This window comes from Pecten maximus, chromosome 10 (genome assembly GCF_902652985.1).
Source record: "Pecten maximus chromosome 10, xPecMax1.1, whole genome shotgun sequence".
Taxonomy (NCBI): domain Eukaryota; kingdom Metazoa; phylum Mollusca; class Bivalvia; order Pectinida; family Pectinidae; genus Pecten; species Pecten maximus.
The window spans coordinates 14,747,590-14,767,806 of record NC_047024.1 but is presented as its reverse complement, the minus strand read 5'-3'; the positions used below and the strand labels follow the sequence as shown (position 1 = coordinate 14,767,806).

The 20,217-nt window shown below is 37.0% G+C and overlaps 1 protein-coding gene and 1 long non-coding RNA gene across 3 annotated transcripts in view; one reads left to right on the top strand and one right to left on the bottom strand.

Annotated features, from left to right (window-relative positions):
* The window catches only part of LOC117336790, a 33,715-nt gene extending 13,645 nt beyond the window's left edge, over nucleotides 1-20,070 (top strand). The window contains exons 3-5 of the long non-coding RNA XR_004534652.1: nucleotides 1,933-4,533; nucleotides 17,672-17,997; nucleotides 19,957-20,070. This is a non-coding gene — a long non-coding RNA (uncharacterized LOC117336790). The remainder of the gene's footprint in view (nucleotides 1-1,932; nucleotides 4,534-17,671; nucleotides 17,998-19,956) is intronic.
* Nucleotides 1-20,217, bottom strand: part of LOC117336789 (lipase maturation factor 2-like) — a 72,010-nt gene that overhangs the window by 37,057 nt on the left and 14,736 nt on the right. The gene's annotated exons all lie outside the window — the stretch shown is intronic.

Sequence of the window (20,217 nt, the reverse complement as noted above, 5' to 3'; positions counted from 1 at the left end):
AGTGGAACTTGAGAATTAGTTTAAAATGTGTTTTTCAAGATGGCGGCTATGGCGGCCATGTTGGATTTCGGACCAACCCGAAAAATAACAACACTTGGTCGGGATCATCACAGGATCATTTCAGGCAAGATTCAGCTCAATGGCACCAGTGGAACTTGAGAAGAAGTTTAAAATGTGTTTTCAAAATGGCGGCTATGGCGGCCATCTTGGATTTCGGACTGACCCGAAAAATAACAACACTTGGTCAGGACCATCTCAGGATCATTTCAGGCAAGTTTCAGCTTAATCCCACTGGTGGAACTTGAGAAGAAGATTGAAATGTGAAAAGTTTACGCACGGCGGACGGCGCACGGCGCACGACGACGGACGAAGCATGATGACTATAGGTCATCCTGACCCTTCGGGTCAGATGACCTAATAAATATAGATCTAGTACCTACAGGGAACCGTACCGTCTCTATATAAATATAGATCTAGTACCTACAGGGAACCGTACCGTCTCTATATAAATATAGATCCAGTACCTACAGGGAACCATACCGTCTCTATATAAATATAGATCTAGGGAACCATACCGTCTCTATATAAATATAGATCCAGTACCTACAGGGAACCGTACCGTCTCTATATAAATATAGATCTAGGGAACCATACCGTCTCTATATAAATATAGATCTAGTACCTACAGAGAACCGTACCGTCTCTATATAAATATAGATCTGGTACCTACAGGGAACCGTACTGTCTATATATAAATATAGATCTAGGGAACCATACCGTCTCTATATAAATATAGATCTAGGGAACCATACCGTCTCCATATAAATATAGATCCAGTACCTACAGGGAACCATACCTTCTCTATATAAATATAGATCTAGGGAACCATACCGTCTCTATATAAATATAGATCTAGGGAACCGTACCGTCTCTATATAAATATAGATCTAGTACCTACAGTACCGTCTCTATATAAATATAGATCTAGTACCTACAGGGAACCATACCGTCTCTATATAAATATAGATGTAGGGAACCATACCGTCGCTATATAAATATAGATCCAGTACCTACAGGGAACCATACCGTCTCTATATAAATATAGATCCAGTACCTACAGGGAACCATACCGTCTCTATATAAATATAGATCTAGGGAACCATACCGTCTCTATATAAATATAGATCCAGTACCTACAGGGAACCGTACCGTCTCTATATAAATATAGATCTGGTACCTACAGGGAACCGTACCGTCTCTATATGAATATAGATCCAGTACCTACAGGGAACCATACCGTCTATATATAAATATAGATCTAGTACCTACAAGGAATCATACCGTCTCTATATAAATATAGATCTAGTACCTACAGGGAACCGTACCATATCATCATTATTACTTACTAAATCCTATATCTATATAAACAGTTGATAAACATACATTTGGAAATTATTTTGAAACTGAATATTAGAAACAGATTCAGAATGATTTCCTGATCTGTATTGTTTCACAAAATTATAGAAATATTAATGTGTATTTTTCAAATAATTTGTTGGTTTTCAAAGTAGCCAGTAGTATGGTATGAATGAACATAATTTTAGGCTTTAAAGTGAAATTGACAGGTGACATTCTTATGGTCCATTATAATGACTGGTTAGACTATGATTATAGTGAGTTTTTCAGTACACTAATAGGATTATGTCTGGTTAATAATCACAAACAGTCAAAATTCATGAATTCCGTCTATTTCTGTTGATACCTTATTATTACCACGGCAACATTAAAATTCAACATGTTTTATCTTACCTTTTTAAAAGAATCTTCAAGATTTTTAATATATTTTACTTTAAGAATCTGTTATATAGAATGGGTTTGATGATATTATGTATAATGAAAAAATTGTCTAAATGTGATCATTTCATCTTGTAGGTGCTGAACATGGAGTAGGTAATGTTGAACAGGTGTAAAAATGATATGTAAACAGGATAAATTCTACAGATTCTGAAACACCAGTCAATAGGTGTAAACACCTGAATCCTGATAATGATTCCTAATTAGCATTTCTCATCAATATATAGGCAGAGTGTGAATAACTATGGAAATGAAAATGAATGTATCCCCCCCCCCCCCTTCCTGTCAGTAGTGTGAAATCGTGAGGGTATCCACCCTATAGAGTACTCACTGTCAGTAGTGTGGAATCCTGAGGATACCCCTTAGAGTACCCCACTGTCAGTAATGTGGAATCCTGAGGATACCCCTTAGAGTACCCCACTGTCAGTAATGTGGAATCCTGAGGATACCCCTTAGAGTACCCCACTGTCAGTAATGTGGAATCCTGAGGATACCCCTTAGAGTACCCCACTGTCAGTAATGTGGAATCCTGAGGATACCCCTTAGAGTACACCAACTGTCAGTAGTGTGGAATCCTGAGAATACCCATTAGAGTACCCCAACTGTCAGTAGTGTGGAATCCTGAGGATATCCCTTAGAGTACCCCACTGTCAGTAGTGTGGAATCCTGAGGATACCCCTTAGAGTACCCCAACTGTCAGTAGTGTGGAATCCTGAGGGTACCCCTTAGAGTACCCCACTGTCAGTAATGTGGAATCCTGAGGATACCCCTTAGAGTACCCCACTGTCAGTAATGTGGAATCCTGAGGATACCCCTTAGAGTACCCCAACTGTCAGTAGTGTGGAATCCTGAGGATACCCCTTAGAGTACCCCACTGTCAGTAGTGTGGAATCCTGAGGATACCTCTTAGAGTACCCCAACTGTCAGTAGTGTGGAATCCTGAGGATACCCCTTAGAGTACCCCACTGTCAGTAATGTGGAATCCTGAGGATACCCCTTAGAGTACCCCACTGTCAGTAATGTGGAATCCTGAGGATACCCCTTAGAGTACCCCACTGTCAGTAATGTGGAATCCTGAGGATACCCCTTAGAGTACCCCACTGTCAGTAATGTGGAATCCTGAGGATACCCCTTAGAGTACCCCACTGTCAGTAATGTGGAATCCTGAGGATACCCCTTAGAGTACCCCAACTGTCAGTAGTGTGGAATCCTGAGGATACCCCTTAGAGTACCCCAACTGTCAGTAGTGTGGAATCCTGAGGATACCCCTTAGAGTACCCCACTGTCAGTAGTGTGGAATCCTGAGGATACCCCTTAGTGTACCCCAACTGTCAGTAGTGAGGAATTCTGAGGATACCCCTTAGAGTACCCCAACTGTCAGTAGTGTGGAATCCTGAGGATACCCCTTAGAGTACCCCAACTGTCAGTAGTGTGTAATCATAAGATACCCCTTAGAGTACCCCAACTGTCAGTAGTGTGGAATCCTGAGGATACCCCTTAGAGTACCCCACTGTCAGTAGTGTGGAATCCTGTGGATACCCCTTAGAGTACCCCAACTGTCAGTAGTGTGGAATCCTGAGGATACCCCTTAGAGTACCCCAACTGTCAGTAGTGTGGAATCCTGAGGATACCCCTTAGAGTACCCCACTGTCAGTAGTGTGGAATCCTGAGGATACCCCTTAGAGTACCCCAACTGTCAGTAGTGTGGAATCCTGAGGATACCCCTTAGAGTACCCCACTGTCAGTAGTGTGGAATCCTGAGGATACCCCTTAGAGTACCCCACTGTCAGTAGTGTGGAATCCTGAGGATACCCCTTAGAGTACCCCAACTCTCAGTAGTGTGGAATCCTGAGGATACCCCTTAGAGTACCCCAACTCTCAGTAGTGTGAAATACCCTGACTGACTGTCAATGGTGAGACACCGTCAGGTCAATAGATAGATTTCGTACGGACCTGTTTTAAAGTCCCACTTACCAAACAGCTTTAATTGTCTATGACACTGACACCTATACTTTAAAAACCCTGATTGGCTTGTGTGAAGAAGAAGTAATAAAAACCATAATTTCATAACAGAAGCACATGCAATGTCGATATATAATATACCACCAAACTTACATGAATAATATACGTCTGCAAATGAATTGATGTAATATTTCGTAAAGGTCTCGACAGTTAAGGTATGAATAACAGATATTGATATAGCTTTGATGGTTATCAGAGAGCCATTCAACAAAAGTAAACTAAGCCAGGTGAAAAGTTTGTGTGGAAACGCTCGCACACAACATACACCTATTGGATTAGTTGAGATTAGGACGGCTAATGTATTGTGTCCGCGAGTGGTCGCGACTTGACTACTGATAGTATGTTGTATACAAACTAACCACTGGGTTAATACACTGGCACCTGACACAATGTCCATTAACGGACAATTCAGTGAGGGGAATTCCATGTTTTTATGATTGTGTATGAGAATTTGATGATAAAACTGTGGACTAAAATGAAAACGTTAACAAGTTTTTCAGGAAATGGAATTTTGGACGATTAATTGTGTTTTTTATGGAGAAACTGGTCATTGTAACAAAACAAGTGGACACCTTCAGATATGAATGGACAATCGGCTTAACCTGGAATTACACAGTAATCAGCCTGTAATCAGTTGCCTTTCCGCAGATTAACGAGGTAAGTCAATTACTCGTTTTCATGTTTAAGTAATTAGAAACTTAAAAAGAAGCTATTCAAACTTAGCAATTGTCAAAATTTGATTGATATCAATAAAAGGAGTGAAAATTACCTTGGAAAGATATGAAAATTTTCCAAAATAAAAGTAGCCGTAATACCCACGATAACCAATAAAACGGGTAATACAGAAATACTGGTAGTGATCCAGAAATACCCATGATAACCCACCCCAAGGTTCATACAGAAATACTAGTCATGACTCAGAAATACCCATGATAACCCACCCCAAGGTTAATACAGAAATACTAGTCATGACTCAGAAATACCCATGATAACCCACCCCAAGATTTATACAGAAATACTAGTCATGACTCAGAAATACCCATGATAACCCACCCCAAGGTTAATACAGAAATACTAGTAATGACTCAGAAATACCCATGATAACCCACCCCAAGGTTAATACAGAAATACTAGTCATGACTCAGAAATACCCATGATAACCCACCCCAAGGTTAATACAGAAATATACAGATAAAAAGGTTGTTAAACAATGGATATCATGACACCGATAACAAGGTAGTTATGTGATGGTGTAATAACACTGATAACAGGGTAGATATGTGATGGGTGTTATGACACTGATAACAGGGTAGTTATGTGATGGGTGTTATACTGATAACAGGGTAGATATGTGATGGGGGTTATCACACTGATAACAGGGTAGTTATGTGATTGGTGTTATGACACTGATAACAGGGTAGTTATGTGATTGGTGTTTTGACACTGATAACAGGGTAGATATGTGATGGGTGTTATGACACTGATAACAGGGTAGTTATGTGATTGGTGTTTTGACACTGATAACAGGGTAGATATGTGATGGGTGTTATTACACTGATAACAGGGTGGTTGTGTGATGGGGGTTATCACACTGATAACAGGGTAGTTATGTGATGGGTGTTATGACACTGATAACAAGGTAGTTATGTGATGGGGGTTATCACACTGATAACAGGGTAGTTATGTGATGGGGGTTATTACACTGATAACAGGGTAGTTATGTGATGGGGGTTATCACACTGATAACAGGGTAGATATGTGATGGGTGTTATTACACTGATAACAGGGTAGTTATGTGGTGGGTGTTATTACACTGATAACAGGGTAGTTATGTGATGGATGTTATTACACTGATAACAGGGTGGTTGTGTGATGGGTGTTATGACACTGATAACAGGGTAGTTATGTGATGGGTGTTGTGACACTGATAACAGGGTAGTTATGTGATGGGTGTTATGACACTGATAACAGGGTAGTTATGTGATGGGTGTTATTACACTGATAACAGGGTAGTTATGTTATGGTTTGTTATTACACTGATAACAGGGTAGTCATATGATGTGTTATGACACTGATTATTCTGATATTCAGTGATCAAACATTTTACAGATAACTTATATGAAGTCGGAGAGTTTGTATATATGCTGAACAAATAAATATACAGAAAGAGTGGTGTTGGTACAGCGACCAAGTCTTACCAATAATCATTATTACACTCAACAACCACGTATCTATAGAAATGACCTTCAAATTGACAGACAACATATATTGATTTTCCAGACATTTTGTCTTCTGTCGACCAAAAAATAGCTTTCTAACTGTCAATACCACTTAACCTGGCCTACAGGTATTGATAACCTTCCAAGCGGGCCCCTTCAACGTAGCTCTTTATAAATCAATAAACTTCAAACCTTAGTCCCCACACAAAGTATAAATCAATGTATTGTACAGCTATCTGTACAGTTAGAGATAGTAGATGTCCTGACAGGACTAATAAGTTACAAAAACCTTGGAAGGTTTACTCGCACATACAAAATGACAAATAACTTAGACCAGTACTTGACTGCAAAGAGAATGAAACAGTTAAATGTATATTACCGTAACAGTAATTGTCAAGGTTCAATTTAGTTCCAAGGTTAATAGAATATTACGATTTATTAAAATCTGCAAATATTCAAATAATTTATTCTTCCTTGTTCAATATATTTTTTTTCTTATTTTCCTATGATGTTGAATATAAGTGATATTTGAAATGAGCAAATATCAAGTATCACTATTGGTAAAATCCTCCCAATTTCAATTAACTTTTTATTTTCTTATATTTTAATTAGACATGAAAAAAAGACCTGGCTAAAAAGAAATATTTTCATGTAATATACAACTTATTTACAGTTTTATTATATATTATATATAACAGAGCACATATAAAATTAATAACCTGTAGGTATGAAATGAATCTCATCCAATACATATATCACAGAGATTACCTGTGTAGTATATAGACATCGGAATCAATACAGCCTGTGGTATACACAATAAACCCCACCATATTTACCTGGACTAGTTCAATATCTCGCGATCACATGTATAGATATAGAAATTAAAATATCTTATTGAATGAATGGTTCATACATAGAATGTCTGACATTATTAAATCTTGTGACATTGAAAATCTTTAATCAGGTGTGACCATACCTGAATGCTAAAAAATCTCGTTAGAAATACCACAGGTAGGCATTCCAACACACCTGATCCACAGGACCAAGGGGTCAAACGGAGAATATAGGGGTGGGAAAAACACTAATTAAAATGATGTATCTAATTGTTTATATATGTTATAAAATAACAGCCAATCATAAATGTTAGTACAATCTGTTGTCTAAATAAAATCAGTACGCAGAGTTTAAGGTAATTATGTGACATATCCTTGACCTCTATCTCATATGTACCAAATGTATCCCATAATAAACCAAGGGGTCAAGACATCAACTAGAACCAAAGTAGGGAGTGGGCTTACAGCTGGAAAATAAAATAACAATAGTAAGCATATATTTACTGAACTACAATAGATATAGGTGGCTTATTACACACAGCTAGAGGAAATATATCATTGCTTTTTGTAAATGTCTTGTCTTCATAATTCTGGGTTAGGTTCCCTTGTACGTCATGTCGTCTTTATTTAGCTTCAGTTACGAAGAAGACACATGTATTAACACTTACAACTTGTACCTCCATTATCACGGCGACCACAATAACTCTGTCGATCACGTAACCTCAGGTGAAGTACCTGTGTTGGTTTGTGTTTTTTGGGAGGCTGAGAAATGGGCAAATCTGTGCTGTTGTGGTTGTGTCCTTGGGCAAGAGAATTTTCTTAATAGCTCTGCATGGCATGCAATGGGCCTCCCGTATGTTGTTTGTTCAGTGAGGTAGTCACCAACTACTACAAGTAGACCCTCCCTCAAAATGACCCTGACTGTTCATGGGGTGATAAACCAAGTAAACAAACAAACAAACCTCCTTTACATCATCACTCATTATTTGTGGGTAAGGAAGACTTTGGTTTTTCCTATATGTTAAATATTTGTCTAACTTTTCACTGTGGATCAGTACGTTACATGGAATACAGAAAATGAAGTACAGAAACCAAAGTCAAATGTTAGATATGATTTTAATTAGATTTGATCTACCAAGTTTAATCTGCCAGGTATATATACCTGATCTGTCTTAAAACAAACCTAGGACACGCTATATAAGTTCTGGAGTGTAGTCCGTTTGTATACTGATGTTACACAAGTTTGAGACATAGTGTCAATATTGCTACAACGTTTAGTTATATAAACCAAACAAACAAAGCCCCTGGGTCTTTGTTAGGATAACATTTGTCTGAACCGGTATATCTTGATCTTCCACAATCCAAGTACAAACTCGGCCAATACTGAATACATTGCGTTCTTGATTTTAAACCATCTATATATGAACATTTTAGTCTAATATGTCCATACATGCATTTACCAACTTTTTGGAATTTCTATGGAGGAAATTGCAACTGTTTTAAATTTCAAACCTAGGGAAAGAACATTTATAGCCCTTGTTTTGACAAGCTAATACATGTACCTTAAAACGACATATTTCACACTATTTTTTTGCTAGATTTTTAAAGTTATAAGCAATAGGAAAGGTTAAGTGATAAGCCATAACAAAATTTAGGGTCAAAACTGAGGAGTCTCGTGCCCAAATAAGGAGAGTTGGCAAACATGCCCATGCTAGACATAACGTTCATCCTTCAAGAAAGAAGTGATCAAAATGAAATAAATAAATAAATATCAACTGGAATCATTTCTAAAGCGATATTAAAAACCATAAGGATAGTCTGTGAAAAGAAAAAAATATCCAAACATCAAATTTTAACTGTGAAAATCTTGAGTTTCAACCTAACAAGAAATTAGGTTTAATTGATAGGTGTGAAATTGACCAGATCCTTGTTACCAATGTAATGTTTCTGGTGTATAATTTCATGTCTCGTCCTGTATGTTCACTAAAAGATTACTGATATATTGTGAGTCCTGTACTTCGTGTGTTCCTGGACAGATCAATTATATATTGTTACTGTCTTATGTCCAGGCCATACTCTCATAACAATGACTCTAATGAGTTGTTATTCAAACCAAATACAATAATGGCTAATGACAATGAAATAGTATCTACTGAGGATCTTAGACAGGCACCTGTTATGGTACCAGGCCATACAGGCTACACACAAGGAAATAAATGGGGAATGTTGGGGACTGGAGTACGGCAATAACAGTTCTCTGTTGTTTATAATAAAACACAACTATCATGAAAGTGATATAACGAGGTTTAGGTATTAGAAATACTGTATTTTAAAACATTTCTGACACATAAAATATTTCAGAGTAGCATGCTCTTCCAATTTAGGAGACACCAAATATTTCACCTTAGATTTACCTGGGTAAACACAAATCACCAGCAAATTTTATTTATTGTTCAGAACATATATCCAATTATTTCAGCAATCTATTAACGTTTCCAGAAAATATCTTTAATATTTTTTTTCTTGAGGCTTAAAATTCTGATCATCTACCATATTCCTCTGTGGAAGTTCCCAAAAGTTGGTAAATTATATGTAGTAGTTAGTGAAAACACAAATTGTTGGACAGATATCCCCATATCTTATTTCACATCCATCTTGGTATAATTACCTAATGCACAACTTTGCTTCTAAACAAAATAAGTCATATATTCTCTATGACATGCAGTACATAATCACATATTGTGCATAAATGAAGTTTTCAGCATTTCCAAAACATGACAGGGATCTGAGTATGCCTGTGTTAAGACAATTGATGGTTGTATTAGAAATAAATAATAAAAAATAATGTACATGTATATGGATCTATTTAACATCAGTATAGTTGGAAGCATTTATAAGATGGTATATTGAACACCTTTTTGCCCTGAGTTATGAAGAAAAATATATGCTTGTAAATTCAATAGGAGTTCTATGAGGATATCTTCTGCATTATGTAAAAGGGCAAACAACTACAAGGTATCAGACCTCTAATGTGAAAGTTTGTTTGAATGTCCATCAAGACCTCTAATGTGAAAGTTTGTTTGAATAGAAGACAACTTCAAGGTATCAGACGTCTATTGTAAAATTTTGTTTGAATGTCCGACATGAATGGCTGACATTTACAAGGTATCAGACCTCTAATGTAAAAGTTTGTTTGATTGGCTGATAACTACAAGGTATCAGACCTCTAATGTAAAAGTTTGTTTGATTGGCTGACAACTTCAAGGTATCAGACCTCTAATGTGACTGTTTAGTTGTTTGAATGGCTGACAACTTCAAGGTATCAGACCTCTAATGTAAAAGTTTGTTTAAATGGCTGACAACTGTAAGGTATCAGATCTAATGTAAAAGTTTGTTTGATTGGCTGACAGATACAAGGTATCAGACCTCTAATGTAAAAGTTTGTTTAAATGGCTGATAACTACAAGGTATCAGACCTCTAATGTAAAAGTTTGTTTGAATGGCTGTTAACTACAAGGTTTCAGACCTCTAATGTAAAAGTTTGTTTAAATGGCTGATAACTACAAGGTATCAGATCTCTAATGTAAAAGTTTGTTTGAATGGCTGATAACTACAAGGTATCAGACCTCTTATGTAAAAGTTTGTTTGATTGGCTGACAACTACAAGGTATCAGATCTCTAATGTAAAAGTTTGTTTAAATGGCTGATAACTACAAGGTATCAGTCCTCTTATGTAAAAGTTTGTTTGATTGGCTGATAACTACAAGGTATCAGATCTCTAATGTAAAAGTTTGTATGATTGGCTGACAACTTCAAGGATCAGACCTCTATTGTGACTGTTTAGTTGTTTGAATGAGAACTGCATGTGTACATGTACAAAGTATGAAATCTAACACATCACTAATATAATTGACAATGCAGTGTTGTGTCTTGACAACTCACACATTTCACTCAAATTTTACATACAGAAATATTGATTAAATAAATTTACAATTCTGCCTTTTTTACAGTATTAGGTATACCAGTAAGTTTTGCACATGAATAAAGTAATGAAACTAACTGCTGTAGAAATTCAAATATAAGTTAATTCCAACCTTTCAAGATGTTTACCTTGGGCTTTTAAACCATAAATAATGTCACTTTGCCAAAACCAATCTACATTTACCTAATGAATCGCGACAATAAACAGAAATATACTGTATACATAAGTAGCTAAAATTACTGACATTTAATTTCAAATTTCACCCCTTATCTTATAAATGCTGACCTCCATCATTAAATACTGGCCATTCCAAGTTGAACAGTAGGGGAGAGTAGCATTTATTTCACCTGATCGACCTCTCCTAGTCTTGTGCCTTAATCTCGTAAAAGTACCCCGCAACACCTACGTCCCAATACACATCCATTCAAACATGGATTTTGTATTTAAGTATACAAAAAGGGACAGTCTCAACCAGGGTTTAAGGCCATTTGGTTGATGATCACTGCCAAGAGCCGGCCATAATAGCATTGTGTCATTTTCAATGAAGAGATAACATCGTGATCGGGATGATAAAATATTGATGACAGGCCACTGAATGATTTTAAACTAACTACCTATAACACATAAAGTCGACGGAGGACTGGACATTCTCTCGTCTTAGTCTCTAAGTTGGAAATGACTATGTGAGACGGAATATCCTATAAGATCGAGGGAGCCTTCTTTACCGTACACAACAGAATCATGATAAAAGGTGCTAAGTTTAAGAGACCCTCTCGTGTTTCATTCAAACATCAGGACACCCAGCATGGAGGCCCCAAATCTCAGGTAGGTAATTCTTTTGTCTGGTCCGCATCGGTCAGTGATACCAAGACAAATCCTCATGTATTTCATGAGACTTCCCGAGGACTGACATTTCTGACTTCCCGCGGACTAACATTTCTGACTTCCCGCGGACTTACATTTCTGACTTCCCGAGGACTGACATTTCTGACTTCCCGCAGACTGACATTTCTGACTTCCCGCGGACTGACATTTCTGACTTTCCGAGGACTGACATTTCTGACTTCCCGCAGACTGACATTTCTGACTTCCCGAGGACCGAAATTTCTGTCTTCCCGAGGACTGACATTTCTGTCTTCCCGAGACTTCCTGCGGACTGACATTTCCGTCTTCCCGAGGACTGACATTTCTGACTTCCCGCGGACTGACATTTCTGTCTTCCCGTGGACTGACATTTCTGTCTTCCCGAGGACTGACATTTCTGACTTCCCGCGGACTAACATTTCTGACTTCCCGCGGACTTACATTTCTGACTTCCCGAGGACTGACATTTCTGACTTCCCGCAGACTGACATTTCTGACTTCCCGCGGACTGACATTTCTGACTTTCCGAGGACTGACATTTCTGACTTCCCGCAGACTGACATTTCTGACTTCCCGAGGACCGAAATTTCTGTCTTCCCGAGGACTGACATTTCTGTCTTCCCGAGACTTCCTGCGGACTGACATTTCCGTCTTCCCGAGGACTGACATTTCTGACTTCCCGCGGACTGACATTTCTGTCTTCCCGTGGACTGACATTTCTGTCTTCCCGAGGACTGACATTTCTGTCTTCCCGAGGACTGACATTTCTGACTTCCAGCAGACTGACATTTCTGACTTCCCGAGGGCTGACATTTCTGACTTCCCGCGGACTGACATTTCTGACTTCCCGCGGACTGACATTTCTGACTTCCCGCGGACTGACATTTCTGACTTCCCGCGGACTGACATTTCTGACTTCCCGCGGACTGACATTTCTGACTTCCCGAGGACTGACATTTCTGTCTTCCCGAGGACTGACATTTCTGACTTCCTGCGGACTGACATTTCTGACTTCCCGCGGACTGACATTTCTGTCTTCCCGAGGACTGACATTTCTGACTTCCCACAGACTGACATTTCTGACTTCCCGAGGACTGACATTTCTGTCTCATTTTGATCTCATGATGATGTTGACATCATAATAAGTATTTTGATATTTTTGTATCTATGACTATGTAATCCTGGTTAAAACCTGTGTGTTTTTCTTTATAATGTCTTGAAAGTTTTAAAAAGACAAAAGATACCGTCTAATCATTTTACAAAAGAGGAATTCCTGATAGTGTTTTACAGGTGATAGTTTTCATTCATGCATTATTATAAACAGAAGTTCAGTGATAAAACTTGTTTTGCTGAAACAGTGAATGCAGTGATGAGTTTAAGATAAGTTTTTTTCTGGACTGTTGGTCATTTGAGACCAAGAAGTCCATAAATATTTTTCCATCAGTGCTTTTTACTTGAAAGACACAATATATTACAAGTACATGTACTACATATATTCAAATTTGAGAGCAGGTGTTTTACTAATAAAATATTCAAGGCCAGTTTTATTGAAATACATATAATACACTAAAATATTACAGAGAACCCTTCATCATCTACTAGTAAATAAGTTCATATACAGGTGACCGTAATTCCAGCCCAAATGAAGTTTCCAAATATATACACCCATCTATAGAAGACTTCTTTTATATTTTAAAAGCAAAATATGCTTTATTCAAAGTTAATACCTTTTCTTATACATATTTTCATATCAGACTAATGCATTGAAATTACTGGAAACACATTTTCTACAGATTTTTACCTGCTTTTTGTGATAAAATCGTGTGCACACCTGTGTTGTACTGTAATGTGACACTATAGACCATTTACAAGATAAAAGGTCTACATGCAATCCCGCCACCTAATATGGTTACAGGTAGGTTGTGTGTACTACTAAAAGTGTTTCTCCTTGATTAAATCTTGAGTTGCAACAGCCTAAATGGTTTGTAATTCACATTGCCATGAGAAACGCCTTAAATATCCGAGTCTGATAAAGGATTATCCACTTAATACTGGTATGGGTAGGGAAAGTCAATTATTGTAGTATTAGAAACAAATACTACCGTATACAAAACACATTTGGTTACTGTAAATTATGTTTTCATGAATAAATTCAATATATATCGGCCATCTGAAGACAGAGAGCCATCACTGGTGTTTATAACAAATTCTGATTATAGTGACTGCAGAACAACTACAGTTTAGCCTAATCTGAAGTATACTAAATCAATCATGATCACTTTTGTCCTGCTGTGATGGTCACAAGATTGGTCAAGTGAGATATTGCTATAAGATTTATACACTAGGGTGTCATGTGACTACCACATTTCAGTGAGACAGTACTATAATTTATACACTAGGGTGTCATGTGACTACCACATTTCAGTGAGACAGCACTATAATGTATACACTAGGGTGTCATGTGCCAACCAATTTCAGCGAGACAGTACTATAATGTATATACTAGGGTGCCATGTGACTACCACATTTCAGTGAGACAGTACTATAATGTATACACTAGTGTGTCATGTGACTACCACATTTCAGTGAGACAGTACTATAATGTATACACTAGGGTGTCATGTGACTACCACAATTCAGTGAGACAGCACTATAATGTATACACTAGGGTGTCATGTGACTACCACATTTCAGTGAGACAGCACTATAATGTATACACTAGGGTGTCATGTGACTACCACAATTCAGTGAGACTGAACTACATAATGTATAATGTATACACTAGGGTGCCATGTGACTACCACAATTCAGTGAGACAGCATTATAATGTATACACTAGGGTGTCATGTGACTATCACATTTCAGTAAGACAGCACTATAATATGTAGACTAGGGTGTCATGTGACTACCACATTTCAGTAAGACAACACTATAATATGTAGACTAGGGTGTCTCACTAGTGGTGATGATAAGGCTGTAGGATGGATACTTATAGTCAAATTGAAGCATTTTAAAGCTTGCCCCCAAAACATTACAGTTTTGAGATAGATTGCGAATGTGGATGCAGAGAGAATAACATTACTCATTAGCTCACATTTGTTGTATACTTCCTTCAATAGTAGTACATGGCCAGCCAAATCATGCCATTAATCTGCCCTTCACTATGGAAAACACAGCTGGTAGTAAATTGTAGTAAACCATTAATACTTCATCATTAATGTCTGTAATGACACAGCAAAGCATTACAAACTTTATCTCGCTACTTCACAAAGAATAAATCACCTGACCCTTCCTAACCCACCTCTCCACTTACTCATGCCTCTCCATAGTCGTATATACGGCTATGAGCTCCTTGGAGACGAGGATTTGCCCTCTATTATGCATGTAGATTTGTCAATATGCTGATTTGTGAAGCTATAGGTTGGACATCTCAATGAGAATAGGCTACCATAGAGCCATACTTTGTATCATTGTTAAGTTCATACCAATCTTATTTCTGTAGCCTTATGAAAAATTTAAATATCTAAGTTGTGATAATTTCATTATTTAACTAAAAATAAAATATACAAATGTGACAGGATTCCACAGGGTGGTCCGGTGGCACAGTAGTAACACACTTGCTTTTCACATAGGTGGTTGGGTTTTGATTCCCCTGATTGGACGTGCAAAAGTATCGGGGTCAACTGCCCCACCACATAGGTTTTCTATGAGTACTCTGGTTTCCTCCCAGTAAGACCCCTTACATGCTTCAATCAAGGCCAAGGAGAGTGACTAATTAAGTTAATATAACTTGTTTCGCAATTGTTGTAAACTAATTAAATCTTACAATTACTGGATTTAAAAATTCTGTAGACAATTTAAAAAAGTATTTTTTTGAAATTATAGTATTCTTTTATAGCCAAACAAACACTACAGATTTTTGTTTATTTTTTTTATCTAGGGGTTTCATTTTTCCTATTCATTACTGTGTGTAAAAATCCAAAGTTATTAAAAAAATAACACAATGAATCTGTATTTGTAATTTAACAAGTTATATTCCCCCTGAATACTTGCAGTGTAATATATAATATAAATGTGCATATATACCATCGCAGTAACACCTGACTAAGTGTACCGGATTACAGAAATCCTGTACAGTTTTATATTAGCGGTATTCACATGTATTGTCACATACAGGAATACACCTTCAACTGCAGGCGAAACAAATTTATCTGCTTAGTTTGATTTGGCAAACACTACACTACCGTATTGTAATCAAAGAATGGAGTCCTTTTGATGAAACTTGAACTTCAGTAATCAAACATTCTCCACCTATAGAGTTTGCCAACATTTATGAAGTACAAATATTCCAATTTATATTATACAGAATATGTTCACCATTATAACATACACAAGTTTCTTGGCAGTGTTTGACAGAAAATCTATAATCTAAGTGAGGACACACTACCTGTATGTACAGACATTCCATACTGGTGATCCCGATATGGAATATCTACAATAAACAAATTGTTTCACTCTGATTTCCATCTGAAACATTAAAACTACAAAAAGTGCAGTACCACCGAAAACAACAGCATACTGATCAGATGCCTGGCTACTGTGATGAGTTTTGATATTTTATATCTAAAATTTCATCTTCAGATATTTCTTATTAAGCTGACCTGGTGTGAACATTGGGTTTTATTGAGTAGAAAATCTATTAAACCTTCCCCTCGACCTAGCTACAACACTTTACACCTCAATATCTGTGGAGGAATATTAATATTTTGGTGCATTCCTATTTTAGCACATTACAAAGTTTCTAGGGTGCAAGTGTGGCAATCACAATTTGGAGCACTTACAATCCTAACACAAGGAGCCACAAAGCACTATCCCCCATGCCCAGCTGTTAGTTTGAAAACCCAAATATGATATATATACATAGTAACACAATTGACGAAGGAAGACAACTTTATGACTCGTACCCTGACCGGGCCTCAAACTCACGATCTACGGCACCCAATCGCCTAGCCAGAAATACCTGCAGCTTATACCGCTGCACCATATATTTATCTCAACTTTATAGCTGTAGTTGTACCCCAGAAAGGAAAGTTAACAGTAATGTCCCGCATTTCGCCGGGAATAAAAAAAAATACATCTAAATGTATTATAATACCGTAGGTAGAATCATAGTGAGGTACAATAAGTAGGTTTACACCAGATCCATCTGTACTGAGGCTGTGTAACAACAGTCAGTATGGAGAGCACCAAGATAGGTAGGTTTACACCAGATCCATCTGTACTGAGGCTGTGTAACCAAGGTCAGTATGGAGAGCACCAAGATAGGTAGGTTTACACCAGATCCATCTGTACTGAGGCTGTGTAACCAAGGTCAGTATGGAGAGCACCAAGATAGGTAGGTATATACCAGATCCATCTGTACTGAGGCTGTGTAACCAAAGTCAGTATGGAGAGCACTATGATAGATAGGTATACACCAGATCCATCTGTACTGAGGCTGTGTAAAGTCAATTTCCACCAGATTGATGCCTGGGACTGGTGTATACACTTTAAATTTGTGAGTGTCTGTGAACATTTCAAATAGCTACTTTGAAAATACAAGTCAGTCTAGCAGATTTTTTTCAAAATTTGCCAGCAGGACGGGAATACAATAGATATGAAAATGACCATTCCTATTTAAGCCACATCCCAAGCCTTCAAGCATAATGTCTGGAGCAGACACAAATCATATGAAGAAATTAAATTTCTTCCAAATCATTTTGAAATATGCTGAAATTTTAATGAGATATTTAATGAGATCAGGCAGTACATATCTGATTGAATTTAAGATCTGAAATATAATTTTCAATACATGTACGACACCTTTTTAACAAAACAAATATGTTTTGTATTTGCAGAAATCCAAGATGTCTGATTTTGAGTCAGATACTCCGCGAAAAGAATCGCCAAGGAGAGCTAAAGTAAGGACATCTGATAGTGCCTCTCCGCCACGGTCTGCACGGCATGGCTCGCCTCCCAAATCGGGACGTTCTAAAAAGAGTAATGACAAAACTCCATCACCATCACGCAGTAAAAAGAGTGCATCCTCAGACCACTCAGCCAAGTCAGCCAAGAAGAAGCGGACTGTCACTATGAAGGTGTCGGATCTGACTGAATCGGGGCTGAAGAAAAAGGTGTTCACAGGCGAAGGGACTTACAGTAGTCCCCGTTAGTCTACTTCACGGTGGGTATCCAATCTCTATTGATTACCTTTGTTAGCTTTTCAAAAAAACATTTCTATCAAAATTTAAACATATGCAATTGTTTTCTAATTAAAGCAACTTATTTGAATCCTGAATAAAAATAATGAAGAATTCTGAACAACCAAAAAGGGATCTCATGAAACAATGGTATAAGTTTTATATAATACTTCGGTAAGTGTTGAAGACACAATGTCAATATACTTGCTGAATCCTCTATAATGTACAATGTGTAAACCAAACAGTAACCTGTACAAATTAGAAACAACAGCATGTCAGATCTTTATACTCAGGTTCAGTAGAAACAATAGGATGTCAGATCTTTATACTCAGGTTCAGTAGAAACAATAGGATGTCAGATCTTTATACTCAGGTTCAGTAGAAACAATAGGATGTCAGATCTTTATACTCAGGTTCAGTAGAAACAATAGGATGTCAGATCTTTATACTCAGGTTCAGTAGAAACAATAGGATGTCAGACCTTTATACTCAGGTTCAGGAGAAACAATAGGATGTCAGACCTTTATACTCAGGTTCAGTAGAAACAATAGGATGTCAGATCTTTGTACTCAGGTTCAGGAGAAACAATAAGATGTCAGATCTTTATACTCAGGTTCAGGAGAAACAATAGGATGTCAGATCTTTGTACTCAGGTTCAGTAGAAACAATAGGATGTCAGACCTTTATACTCAGGTTCAGTAGAAACAATAGAATGTCAGATCTTTATACTCAGGTTCAGGAGAAACAATAGAATGTCAGATCTTTATACTCAGGTTCAGGAGAAACAACAGGACGTCACACATTTATACTCAGGTTTAGGATCATGTACCATTGAAATGTTAGAATCAGATTCTGATAGTGTTCAAGGAAATCATTTCGTTTATATTTCTTCATCATGATTAGTTATAGATGTGTTACAATTGTATGTATTCGAATTAAAAGTAATAAATAAGTATTGAACTGTACACGATTGGAATGATGTTTTTCCTGTTAATTTACTTCCCAAAGAGAACTCCTTTGCAACTGACATTTTGGGAGAGGGTAGGTAATTCCTGTTGACATCACTGCTGCATGGCTTCAGAAGGAAACACTAATTAAAATGATATGCTTTAAAATTAAAAATTAAATCAAAAGCACAACAGGAAGCAGATGTGATTTACATAATTTACTGGCAGACAATAATATCTTGAATGCATGTTATTTCTGGGTAACAACATTTAAGTTAAAATATCAAGTCATTTGATAACCCACACCATCAAACATCCTTGACCTCTGATACATGACCTGTAATATCTTAACCTTGCATGAAAGAAGGTCATAATCATAATGTTCATTTAGAGGGTAATTCCTTCTTAATTATAAAGAGCCTGAAAATTTACCACATGTTTTTGCGGATGATTGATTTTAAGTTTTCTATTTGATGCTTGTTACTACCATTGAAACTGCTGTATGTTCCACATCGGAAATAAGATTTGACTAATAAGGGAAGATTTATAACTGATATTGAAACATTATCATCTCCAGGTTTGGGTAATCCATTCCACTGCACGAAATTACTGTTTTTTCTTAACAATTTTTGAATCAGTGTTTTTATTATTAACTATTTTGAGATTTGTTAGTTTGATGAATAAATTCATGTACATGTAAATAAAAATTCTATTTTGATGAGACAACAAATACATCAATATGGTATGAAGCTTTAGCAATCACAAACAAACGGTATATTCATAATTTTAGTTTTTTTTTTAATAATTCCATAAATTTATCACCTATCAATTATATATTATGTGTTTTCTTAATTTCTACATTTTCTGTTGAACTAACATTTTCTTTTGTTGTGAGAATTTTTTCAAAATACCGAAATGCAAGTTAGTACCAGGGGTAGTCATCATAACACTGCCATTATGTATGTACTCATATGTCTTTTTTTTTTATTTCAACAGAAGCCAACATCGGGGAGCTGTACCTGAACAACAACAATCTGCGAACACTACCACCCGACATTAAAAGATGGAAGAATTTACAGAAACTAGATATCAGTAAAAATGGAATTCGTTGTGCACGGCCAAACGATTTCTCTGGTCTTCCAATGGAAATGAAAGAACTCACTCATCTAGAGGATTTAAATATCTCTGAGTGTAATCTGCCATACATTCCCCCGGTGATTTGGCGATTGACAAGTCTAAAAGTCTTGGATATTAGTC